This window comes from Cupressus sempervirens, chromosome 9, assembly GCF_028749045.1.
Source record: "Cupressus sempervirens isolate cs-2001-9-10 chromosome 9, ASM2874904v1, whole genome shotgun sequence".
Classification (NCBI taxonomy): Eukaryota; Viridiplantae; Streptophyta; class Pinopsida; order Cupressales; family Cupressaceae; genus Cupressus; species Cupressus sempervirens.
In genome coordinates, this window is record NC_143126.1 from 679,152,721 (window position 1) to 679,166,017 (window position 13,297).

Here is a 13,297-nt window from a genome sequence, read left to right on the forward strand (position 1 = left end):
GGTGTTATATGCAAAATTTAATGTCACATGCTTTTATTCAGAGCATTTACACTGACATGTCCTCCAAAGTACAATTTGAAGGATCCAAATCTTTTATTATCTAATGATATTCAATTTTGATGTCATGTTGGTTGATTTCTTCATGTGAACAAATCCAAATATTTAAGGAGTAATGCTTGTAGTACTATTTACAAGCAAGATTAGGATGTCACTGGAGAGATTAAATGATAAGTTACAATTTGATTATTTAATAAGTCTCATCACTTCATCTCTAAAAATATCTACTAATGCTAAATTAGGCTAATTCAGTCTGTAATCTGAGATTGTGTTCAAATATGAATTCTGGGTGGGATATTGATTTGGCCTACGTAACATGTCATATGCAACATCATTTAGTCATGCCAATTTTTTTTTGAATTTGACTATAGCCAGCCTTAGATGAAGTTGTGCTTCCTAGGCATATAACAAATGAGGTGCTGAATCAAATGTTCACTATGAACTCACACTCAGTCAGTTCAGCCATTCGGTGCATCATTGGTGAGGAGCTTCTCTATCCCTCGGCACTTGTGTTTTTATATCCCTCCCAGGTTATATCTATTTTCCTATCTAATGCCATGGATCTTCTACAATCTTCAAAATTACTTCAAGGCTTGGCTCGTAAGGTAATTCTGCCACATTTCTTACTGGATTATAAATTGGAAATGGCCATGTAGAAATATGATTTATGGAATGGTATGGCTTTAGTAGATGGTCTGTTTTCACATTTTCAAATCTTGTAAAAGCATGAATATTATATTGTTCTTGAGGCGATGAAGAATTCTATAGGTAATTGTAATATTAATTATTTGAAATAATCTTTGCCTTTTGATCCATGATTTTTGGGTGAGTGGGTGGTGGAAAGAATTTTGTTAGTTAGAATGGCCATGATTAATTTGCAGTCAGATCCTAATGTTTCAATCCCCACTCAGAATGCATTGGCAGTAACTCCTCAACCATTGGAACAAAATCATTGGGATTCAATTGGTGTGCCTAACTCTGATTTAGATTGGCTCATACATAACTCAGTTTCATGATTTGGCTATGGAATTCTCTTTTTTGGTCTCTGGATCTTCTATTTGTGTTCTTTTAGTTTGGGCAAAATTGCAAAGCAATGGTTCATCTCGGCAATTAAATCTTTTCAATTGGAGATATCTCTAACGTTGAAGCTCTAAGTCTATTTGCTACCAAACTTATTGCATATATATTATGCAAAAGCTTAGAGTGGGTTATCTTAAGATGGGTGATAACCTTTTGTAATTATTTTCTTTTAATATATACATACATGTAAACTTTAGGGATGATGTTGGGTTTTCTTCACTGATTCTTTCCCATTTGACCTCGTTGAATCAAATTAATAAATATTATAGTGGCTTGCCACGTTTTCTTAAAAAAAAAAAAAACCTTAAGTAGATTATCAATACATCATGTCATCATTATCTTATCTAATTCTTGTACTTCATTACATAATCTTAAATCAACCTTTCCTCTAGGTGTTATTGTTACATCTTTTGATCAAATCCTCTTCATCAATCAAATAAGTGATAGTACTTAAATCTTATAAGCAGTTATCTTACTAGAAAATAGCAAGTTTGACATCAGTGACAAAAAAATGATTGAAACACATAGTCTTCTTCAACAATATCCCTCTTTTGATCTAGTTTCAACAATCTCCCTCAACAATGGTCTTTTCAATTTGATCTCAACAATCTCCCTCTTTGGCATTGATGGCAAACCAAACTGATCAACCAAATGGTAAACACCTTTGTTCAACCAAACTGACTAGGTTAAAATATTGAAATCTCTCCCTCTATCAACAACTTCCATCTTCTTATTAGGTTACAAAATTCTTTCTTAAAACTCCCTCTAAGTTTCTTCATATATCTTCCTCTTACTAGGTAGATTAGGATTTCTCCCTCTTTCTTGTATTTCTCTATCTCTTGCTCTATCTCCCTCACTCTGATCAACAATATCAACAATTATCTCCCTTGATCAGTAATCATACTGTTGATCAGCAATATTATCTCCCTTTTTGACAACAATGCCAAAGAATTGTCATCTTTAAACATGAAAATATAAGATTTTTAGTTATTTCAAATTTTTCCCTTTGTTACCTTGTTTGTGATTGATTCAAAGTTCCAACTCTTTGATTAATTTAGGAAGCTCCTAAAGTAAGATCCATTGCATCAATTTGTAACATATGAACATTAGTTTGTTTGATGCAGGGAACTCCTCTTGTTACTTAGATAGACTTTGATAAGGGTATCACCCCTAGTTTATCTCTTAGATACTCATCAGAATCCTTAGGTAATGATTTTGTGAAGATATCAGAAATTTTCTCCTTTGTGTTAACATTTCCATCTTCACCTCTTTATCTTGAACTAACTCACTCAAGTAGTGATACTTGATTGCAATGTGCTTAGTCTTTGTGTGCATCACTGGATTCTTTGATATATTGATAACACTTGTATTATCATAATAAAGTATCACTAGTTTTGTGATCTCTTCCTTCATTCCTTTGAGTAGTTGTTTGATCCATACAATGTTTGTACAATTTACAGTAGCAACAACATATTCAGCTTTAGCATTAGATTGTGAGGTACAATTTTATTTCTTGCTAGTCCATGTAACTAGTCTCTTGCCTAAGAAAAATGATTCTCCATTGGTGCTCTTTCTGTCATCAATGTTTCCATCCCAATTAGCATCAATGTAGGCTCTCAATTCAAATTTTTTATTCTTCTTATAGTATAGACCAAAGTCTTATGTTCCTTTTAGATATCTCATTATTCTCTTCATAACCATTAAATGAATCTCCCTAGGATTAGCAAAGAATCTTGAAGCTATCCCTATAGATAATGCAATGCCAGGTATGTTATGTACTACATATTGCAATTTGCCAATCATAGACCTATACAACGTTTGATTCACCTCAGTTGAATCATCATTCTTTGACAACTTGTGTCCTATCACCATAGGTGTACTTACTAGTTTGGAATCCTTTAATTCAAAATTTTTCAATATTTCCTTGACATACTTTGACTGAGTGATGTATATACCATATTTTATCTGATATACTTGCAAATCTATAAAGAACTTGATCTCTCCAAACATAGACATCTCAAATTCTTGCTTCATTTGATTTGCAAAATCCTTACATAAAGTATCTTGACCTCCAAATATGATATCATCAAAAAATATTTCAGATAATAAAATAACTTTGCCTTTCTTTGCCTTCATGTATAGATTGTTGTTATCATCAGTCTTTTCAAATCCAATCTTCACAAGATAATTATGAAATCTCTGATACCATGCTATTGGTACTTGTTTCAAACCATATAGAGCTTTGTGTAGTCTACATACCCTGTTCTTATTGCTAATATCAACAAAACCTTCTAGTTGTTCTATGCAAACTTCTTCCTCTAATATGCCATTTAGAAACATAGATTTATCATCCATTTGATAAACTTTGAAACCTTTGTATGTAGAATAAGAAAGTAGTGATCTTACTCCTTCCAATGTAGCAATAGGGGCAAATGTCTCTCCATCGTCAATTCCTTCTTGTGCATATCCCTTGCAAACTAGTCTTGCTTTGTTCTTTGTGACTTCACCATTTTCATCTAGCTTGTTTCTGAATAACCACTTGGTGCCAATCACATTTTTGTCTTCTAGTCTAGGAACTAGACTCCATGTTTTGTTCTTTTCTATTTGTTGAATCTCTTCTTCCATGGCTTTACTCTAGTCAACATCTTCTAATGCATCTCTTACTGATTTGGGTTCCTTCATGCTCAACAAACATATATCACTTCTCAATCTATTTCTTGTCATTGGTATAGCATCTTTATCTCCAATAATTTGAGTAGTAGGATGATGTCTTTTGACATATTTAGAAAATCTTGGCTCAACTCTTGTTTCTTCATTTTATTTTTCAGTTTTTGAATCATTGTGTGTATTTCTATTAGGTAGTTCAACATCTCTTTCATGTATACTAATCTAAGAGTCAAAATGTGCATTGACTTCATTCTATAACTTGACATCTGAATGTAGCTCAATTCCTAAATGCAGCTCGACATTAATGGGGTGTGACTTGTCAGTTATTGAAACTCATTGTTGGTTTGTAGTTTAATCTACAAAATTTTCTTTAGCAAGCATACCTTTATAAAAGTATACAAATGATTTGTATTCTTTTAGTTCTTTCATAGGTTCAGCCTCATACACTTCTATAAATTCATCAAAATTTACATTTGCAATTTTCACAATTTTTTTAGTGTTAGTATTCAAATACTTATAAGCTTTACTTCTTGTAGAATATCCTAGGAATATACATTCTTCACTTTTTGCATCAAGTTTACCATTCCTTAAATCTTTAAGAATGTAACATTTACTTCCAAATACCTTAAAGTATCTTAGATTGGGTGAGTATTTATACCATAGTTCAAAAGGTGTTGAATGAGTACCTTTCTTGATTTGCACATGGTTCAAGGTATAGATAGCTGTACTTACAACTTCTCTCTAGTATTTCAAAGCAACATTCTTCTCCATCATGAGTGTTCTAGCACAATCCATTATAGATCTATTTCTCTTTTCAACAATCCCATTTTGTGGAGGGGTTCCAGGGGAAAATGTCTATCTTTGATTCCTTTGTCATTACAAAACATCTCAAACTCATTTGATGTGAATTCTCCTCCTCTATCAGATCTCAAACACTTCAAATTTGTATTTTTTTCCTTTTCAGCTCTTGCTAAGTACCACTTAAACATTTGGAAAGCATTAGATTTCTATTTCAAAAACATAACTATCATCATTCTAGAGTAGTCATCAACAAGAAACATGATGTACTTATCTCCTTTGTAGCTTTTTACATCAATTGATCCACACAAGTTAGTATGAACAATCTCTAGTATTCCTTTAGAGGTATAAGTCTTATTCTTAATACTGACATTGTTTGCACATTACATTATTAGGCTTCTTCAACTTAGGAAAACCTCTATCTTTCTTCATGTTATTGATACTAACCAAGTTATCAAAATTAACATGACATAACCTCTTGTGCCGTAGCCATACATAATCAAATTTCACAACAAGACAAGTATCATCCTCTATATCAAGATATAATAGATTACTTCTAGTTTGATTACCATTTCCAATCAATTTTCCATCAGTATCATATATCTTAGAAACCTTGTTTTCAAACTCAACCTTGCATCCCAAATTATTCAGTTGTGACACATTCAAAAAATTATAGTTAAGTCCTTCAACATAGTAAGCATTGTCACATTAAATCTTATCTATGAGTTTGATAGAACCTTTTCCTTTTATCAAACATGGTGCATCATTATCAAATCTTACACTATTTCAATCATAACAATGTAGGGTAATGAACTTACTTTTGTCTCTATTCATGATGTGAACATCCACTATCAATGATCTATCTATCATTCTTGTTCACACAAGTCACAAGTGTAGTTGCCTCACGTTCATTAGATTCATCCTTCATTGCAACATACACCACTTCATCATCATGTTTATTACATGTAGCATGACTTTTTGCCTTTGTCTTTGTAGTCCTTGCTATCTTCATCTCTCCTACTCTTGTATCTGTCATTACTTCTGTAGTTCTTCTTCTCTGGACATCTAGCAAAAATATGACCAACCTCATTGCAATTGAAACAAATGATAGGTAATTTACCTTTGAACTTGCCTTTACCTTTGTGGAATCTTCTTGCTAGTAGTGCTTCAATTTTTTCAACATCCTCCTCATTTGTATCACTATCACTGGACACATACTTTTTCTTTTTCTTCTTCTTCTTCACATTAGGTTCCTTTAATGATACTTTAGCTTTGAAAGAATATTCAATCTTTTTAGGTTTGCTATTATCAAACTTGATAGCTCAAAAGTAGTGAGTGTACCTACCAGAACTTTAAGTGATAGTTTATTCCCTAGAATACATCTCAGTTCTTGAATTACAAAAAACTCTAATAGCATAAATAGGTAACAATGTCCTTAAAAATTTTCTTAGTATAGTATCATCATCTATATTACCAGTAGCTCCTCTTATTGCATTACCAACTTCTTTTATCCTTTCAACATATTGAGCAATATTCTCATCTTCTTCCATTCTCATATCATCAAACTGACCTCTGAGACTTTTAGCTTTGGCTCATAGAACATTTTCATCTCCTTCATAGATAGTGGTTAGGGCATCCCACATTTTCTTTGCACTATCAAAACTTTTCATATCATCAAATTCAACATAACTTAGGGCAGAGACAATCTCCAACATTGCCTAGATGTGTTCTTTCTTGTTCTTCATATCTTCAACAGTTGGAGCTCTAGCAGGATTGACATGCTAAAAAAAATTGTTAGATTGTGCATGATCTCCAAGTTGTCCAAGGTGCAGCTTCATCAAACTTTTCCATGCAGGAAAGTTATCTCTATTTAGCTTGGGTACTTCTCTTTTTGATATCTTGATATTTGTGCTTCTAGTACCATCAAACGAGTCCTCTTAAGCATATGACTCTAATACCAATTGTTGGAAAAATTTAGAATAACTAAGAGGGGGGTTGAATTAGTTATCCAAGGTCGAGATGTATATATAAAAGTTTTCACATCTTAGTGAACCCATAAAACATTTATACTCATGCATGCATCCATAAGATTATGCAATCACTTAAAACTTGTAGGTTACTATCAAATTAACTTGCATAAATGTTAACATGAAACATAATAGATTCATCAACACACTTGACACAATGATTTACATGGAAACCCAATTTGGGAAAAACCACAAGTAAGATACTACTCTTTTCACTCTTTTGAATTGATGCCTTGTGAAAGGCCAACCCTATTAAAGTTAACAATACACACTATTAAATGTGACCCTGTTAAAGTATTTCAATCACCTTGTTAGAAGTGAGCCTTGTTAGAGGACTTTAGACCATTCTCTTGGAACTTCACCTGGTCAAATGATTTACAAATGATGTTAGGTCAACCTTAATCCAAAGGATCTACCATAGACTAATATAATTGTTAGAGAGTAATAGAAAGGCTTGATCTAATACAACTTACAAATTCATTTGTAGATTATAGATCTCTCCTCAGTCCATAATTCTACTTGGCCTTCATACTTTACAACTCTGATAGCTTGTTCACCCTTCAAGCATTCATTTCCTTAAGCCTTCTTGCTTAACATGCCATTGTAGACTCTTCTTTAGGTCACCTAATGAAGCAAAAAAGGTTCTTGCACATGACAACATTGCTTCATGACCAACCATTCCTATAAATAAGAAATTAAGATATTTTGCTGCTCATTCTCCATCATCCAATTTAGTGTTAAGATGGATTAGGTAGGATACAATGTATCTACCCCACATTCCATACTCTTCTAGAAACTTCTCCTAGAATCCACTTTGAATTCATGTAAAAATAGTTTACCTTGAAGTCTGTGCCACTAGCTCATCAACGTTATCTTCCACCTGGTTCACATAATCTAAGAAAAAAAACTTGTCAACTTAGATTCATCAAATTCGTGATCTTTTAAATAATATAGTAGCTCGACATTATCTAGCTTCTAATCCTTGGCATATACTACATTGCTTGGCATTCACTGTGAAATTACTCAGCATGAACTAAAGTTTGCTAGTGCTTGGCATCAACTAAACTTTACTTGACATCCACTATTTTACTCGGCATATACTAGAATGAACTTTTACTCAGCTCCAACTAATTTTTTTCTTGGATTGCACTAACTTTTCTTGACACCTACTATCCACTTGATCAAGCTTGGTAGAGAAACTTTGTGTAACTTGTTCTTCTAAACCTTCTTAGTTTAACCAACCTTTGTAACCTTAAGTAGATTATTAATACATCATGTCATCACTATCTTAACTAATTCTTGTACTTCATTACATAATCATAACTCAACTTTTCCTCTAAGTGCTATTGTTGCATCTTTTTGATCAAATCCTCTTCATCAATCAAATAAGTGATAGTACTTAAATTTAATAAGCAATTATCTTACCAACAAATAGCAGGTTTGACATCAGTGACAAAACAATAATTGAAACACATAGTCTTCTTCAACAATCTCCCTCTTTCAATCTAGTTTCAACAATCTCCCTCAACAATGATCTTTTCAATCTGATCTCAACACTCTATGCATGTTGCACCAAATGCTTCCCATCTCTAGTAATTTGATGGGTATTAAAAACACTTGATTTAAAAAAATTTAAGCTATTAAAATAATGAAAGTGATAGCGTATGTAACTACAAAAAGGGGTTTTTCCTTTTCGTCTTCCTCTAGCCTACCATTCTCATTCTTATTTCTCTATTTGTGAAGGACATTCATGGCTTCTTAGTGGATTCCCAAGGAATTGAAGATCTCCAGAAGGATCCACCTACTTTTTGCAATGCTAGTCTAGTAGCACATGATATGTTTCATTGGCAAGCCCCTATAATGGGCCCTTTGAATTTTCCTATTCAAGAGGTGTATTTCTTGTGACAATCTAGTTTCCTCCTAATTACCAATTTAAGCCTCCAAAGGCTACATTTAGGACTAAGGTTTTGTATCCAAACATAACAAGAAATGGGAGTATCTACCTTGACATATTGAAGGAACATTGAAGTCCTGCATTGGCAATTTCCAAGGTGTAGTTTTCAATCCAAACTCAAATGATCCTCTACTACCAAAGATTTCTCATATATTCAAGACTTATATGTCCAAATATGAGACAACTACATGGATTTGGACTCAAAGGTATGCAATTAATTAATTGTTGAACAATAATTTAAAGAAATACAATCTGAGCCACAAGTTGGCATTTATGTGAAGTTTGACTTACTACTTGTATTCTTTCAAAAATAGTTTGAATTGTATTACCCTTTTTTATGGTAATGTTATATTATTATTTTTCAGAAAAAAAGAAGCATATCTCCCTCTTGCTTTTAATTTGTCACTATAAATTACATTTTGGAATAAGAAAATGAGAAAAAAAATCTTAGGTTGCGTCTCATCTTCTTCATGAGTATGGGTGGAGGAGAGGGTTCAATGGAGTTCGGTGAGCCCCATGGAGAAAAGAGCTTCAGTCCACCTAATAAGCTCTTCACAACTTAGGTTGTTCTTCCATCTCCATCTTCTCATGTGGGAAAAACTATTAAGGATTTTTGGGGAGAGTTGGGCAAAGTTGAGTGTGAGTGGAAGTTTTCTTGGGCAATGAAGGGTTTTGGGTTTTTTGGGCATTGCCTACTTAGAGTTCTCTAGTGAATTTTGAAACTCGATAAATCTTCCTTAAAATTATTTCTTTCTCCTTTAAATGTCATATTTTCCACCTCTCAAACTTGGAGCTATGACTTTTCTCCCTCGTCTAGGTAGATTAAATGAAATTGTCAATTCATTCTAATTTCCATAAGGCATTTTTGTTATTTTTGTGGCATGCTACAACTCTACCCTTATAATTGTCTTTTGGTGTATTTATTTTTAATAGAGTATTTAATGCAAGTTGCACATGTATCTGACTAAGGAAATGCTAATTTTGTTTACTAATTCTTCTGGGTAATGTTCATTAAAGTTTAACCAAATATTATTTAGCAAAAATATAGATTCAAATGTGCACTTAGGATGAAAGTAGCTCATGTAATAAGAGTCATTTAAGAGATACTTAGTATTCTATGAGTTAACTCAATGCTTATTTTTTATGAAACAATGGATGTAGCTAATATTTAGGATACCTTTTAAAAAAAAATTATAATAATATATTCTTATAATTATTTGTCTACTTTTAGGAGTTTATACAAGACACAAGGAGGCTCGGATCTGAAACAGTTGGCATCGTTGTACCAAATTGTTTCATATTTATTAACCCAAAAACCAACTAGATTCTAGTTTATAATATGCAACTACAAAGTAATCCTATTGTAAACATAGTGATGAATATTTATGTCTTCTTCAAAAGCATCAAATAATAAATTTTAACATCTTCAATGAACAAGATAAACATGAGTATTGATCTAGGATTTGGTTGGGAGTAGAAAGTGAGGCTCATAGATTACTAGAAGCATTCTATAGTACAAATTACATTGTGTTCCTTTTTTATACATTGGTTTGTCATTATTTATGGTCTACTCTAGAGTCTAGAGAAATATAGAGTACAAGAACTAAAGTAAGTTGAACAGAGATAAATATATATTGCAACCAAAAAATGTTGCAATGTAGAATTTCATCATTGATTGTTCACTAGAGCACAATCAATTATTTTTTTACCACCAACATATGGTATGTACTCTAGACTTCCAATACAAAATAAGTTTCAAAGTTGCAATTACAAATGAAAGGTTTTCAAACAACTTAAGTACATGAAACTGATTAGAAAAACTATTTCTATATATTTACTTAAGATTGTGTTCTTAATAATAGACCACAATAAAGTAGGACATAATACCTCTAGGATTATAAATTTGCATTCTTCAAGCTTTGAATAAGTTTCAACTTCTCCTATAGATATATCAAACCCAACTAGAATAAAAAACTTTACAAGACTTCATGGTTGTGGAAGCTTGTGAACTCTTCCTACAATGACCCTACAAACCATCCTAACACTTTTTAGAGGATACATAAAATAGTTATCGAATAGGGGAATGAAGTTGTAATCTTTGAGACTTTATGTGCACAATGTATATTCCTTTCCTCTTTGTTTTCTTGGATTTGAATGTTGTTGTAATAATGTTACATACATTGTAGTCCAAGGAACTACATGATGAAGATAGCCCATCTATTCCTAAAGACCACATAATTGTGGTGTCATGGAAGCTCAGGATTTTATTCCCATCAACCATGCAACTTTAATGTTTCTTGGTCATCTTCGTAGCTGTGGCTCTCACCGTGTCTCTGTATTCCTCAAATTTGGCTAGTTTGCAGCAATGCATCACCTTCAAATCTCTTTCAATTTGACAAGATTCAACTTTTGATTCAATCCACTTTGATTTGAAGATCATCTTCATGTTATTCCTTTTATAGTCACCTTCTGGCTGCAATACTTGAAATAGGTGCAAACTTTATTTACAACATGAACTTTACAATAAAGAATAATTTGATTAGTAATCTTTCCATTAAATCCAATAGACTACTAATTACTTTTTTTTCATTTTCAAGGGCTGAGAATAACATCTCCATGATATCTTGTCCCCCTAACTTAAATGTTATTGACCATAGAACTCTTGCATTCTCTAAAATTGTCAACAATAGTCTTTGTCATAAAACCATAGTAGTTCATGAGAATCATGGCCTCCTGCAACATATTACTATTGTTCAAGAATTTTTTTTAGCTATAGAACAAGGGCTTGAGTTACCATTTCTTAAGCCTTATTTTCTCCCAAGAAAGACATCCTTTAATTGATTAGCTAAAGAACTCGGTGAAGATGAAAACCTATTGCTTTTTCTTTGTGGATCCGTAGCCTCTTAAAGATCTAATTTGTTATGTAGAAAATAATTTGTATACTTTATTAATAACTAAACTTGTAGGATATCACAATAAATACAATTTTGAGAAGATGAATCAAGTAGAGGAATGACTGAGTGCATAGATTGTGGTGAGTCAAAGAAAAGTAAATTGGGTTTCTTTTAATCTTGTTATAACCTAAATTTTATGTTGGTTTTGTATCCTTTAGATTTTTTGTTTTTGTTTTCAAGCCTCTATTTATGTCTCCATCTACACAAGGCCTTGATAGCTTCTCTTAATTTTTATTTTATTTTCAAAATAATGAGTCTCTATGCCTCCTTCTCAACCACACATAGATGTCATGCAAGTTTTTATAAAATAACTATAATTTTTTTTGGCATTCTTCTAGTTTGAGATAGTTCATTTTATTTATTAGTGAACATGTCCTTTTGTATTTAACTATAGTATATCATGTATATATCTCTATGTATTAGATTTCTCTTAGAGTACATGCCACATATCTAGTACCTCCATCTATGTACATTATTCCTGATGTGGTTGTGATCTTTTTGTTATGACATTCAATTGTTTATGAAAGTGCTCCTATTGATGGAAAAATATTCTTTGCACTATTTTGATCTCTTATCCAAAATGTTTTCCATATTGCTTTATCCCCTGACATTTCTCTAGCACTTTATAGCATTCAAAATTACTCACATAGTCACATATCTACCTTTTGATGATATCACTATTTTTCACTAATTTCTTCAACTATGATACTCTCTTTTACTATGATTTTTAAGTTTTATCGATGAAGCTAATTGTTTCATACATAGTTATAAACCCTCCTAGCATCCTCCATTCTTTGAATGTTGTAAGGAATCTTTATAATCTTTGATGCACTAAGATCTTCAAATGCTTTAGTGATTTGACATATTTTTCACATGTTCATTATGTTTGATCAACCTTTTATGGTTGTAGCTACACTTTATTTATCTGATAATGTTCCCCCATCTTCAAACTGTAATGCCCATGATCATGCATATTTATTCCAGCATCATTAAAATACAACTTTACATTAAACCACTAATATAACAAGCAATTAATATGACATAAATTCTTGAACATGACACTGATTTTTCTCTAAGTTGCCAATTTGGTTTTGTGGTTTGTAAGCCTTAAAAATATCAATTGTAGGACATTTCAATATTTAGCATTGACTAACCTACATCAATATAAAATAGTTTGCAAGGATGAGGATATTAAACAACTATTAAATTGAGGACAAGAGCTTTCTCTATGTGAATCCTAGCATTGCTCATTATGAAATCAACATTAAGGATATAAGAATATTCATACGAAAATAAAAACTCAATTATATTAACACAAGATGAAATATTCATAACATATCATTCAAAAACCTTTAATGGAGAAGTGAAGTATAATGCATTATGAAAGGTGCTGATGGTAGTCAAAAGTTGTTAAACAATGAGTGCTCCAACAATGACACAATGCTCCAATCATTAAATCTCAGTAAAATTTCTCCTTGCCCCCCTTAATTAGTAATACAAGGGACTTCAAGCAACCAATAGTGTAAAAAATCAATCAATTCCCTATTGTTGACATTCATCTCCACATGATTATAATTGTTCATTCTTGGTTAGGATTGTGGCATTTCACAACTCATTAACTTTAATGACTTGTTCAATCAAAGAGTAAGATTCTACTATTGTATCTAATTCCTTAGTTCTTCTTCTAATTAAAGGTAGCTCACTTCAATTTCTTGAATACTGACAAGAGGATAGAACTTTGTGATCCTAATTTTTATCAT

At 32.1% G+C, this 13,297-nt stretch overlaps 1 pseudogene; it reads left to right on the forward strand.

The window, feature by feature from the left end:
• Positions 1-8,402: 8,402 nt before the first annotated feature.
• Positions 8,403-8,805, forward strand: LOC149540556 (ubiquitin-conjugating enzyme E2 8 pseudogene; annotated as a pseudogene).
• The last annotated feature ends 4,492 nt before the right edge of the window (positions 8,806-13,297 follow it).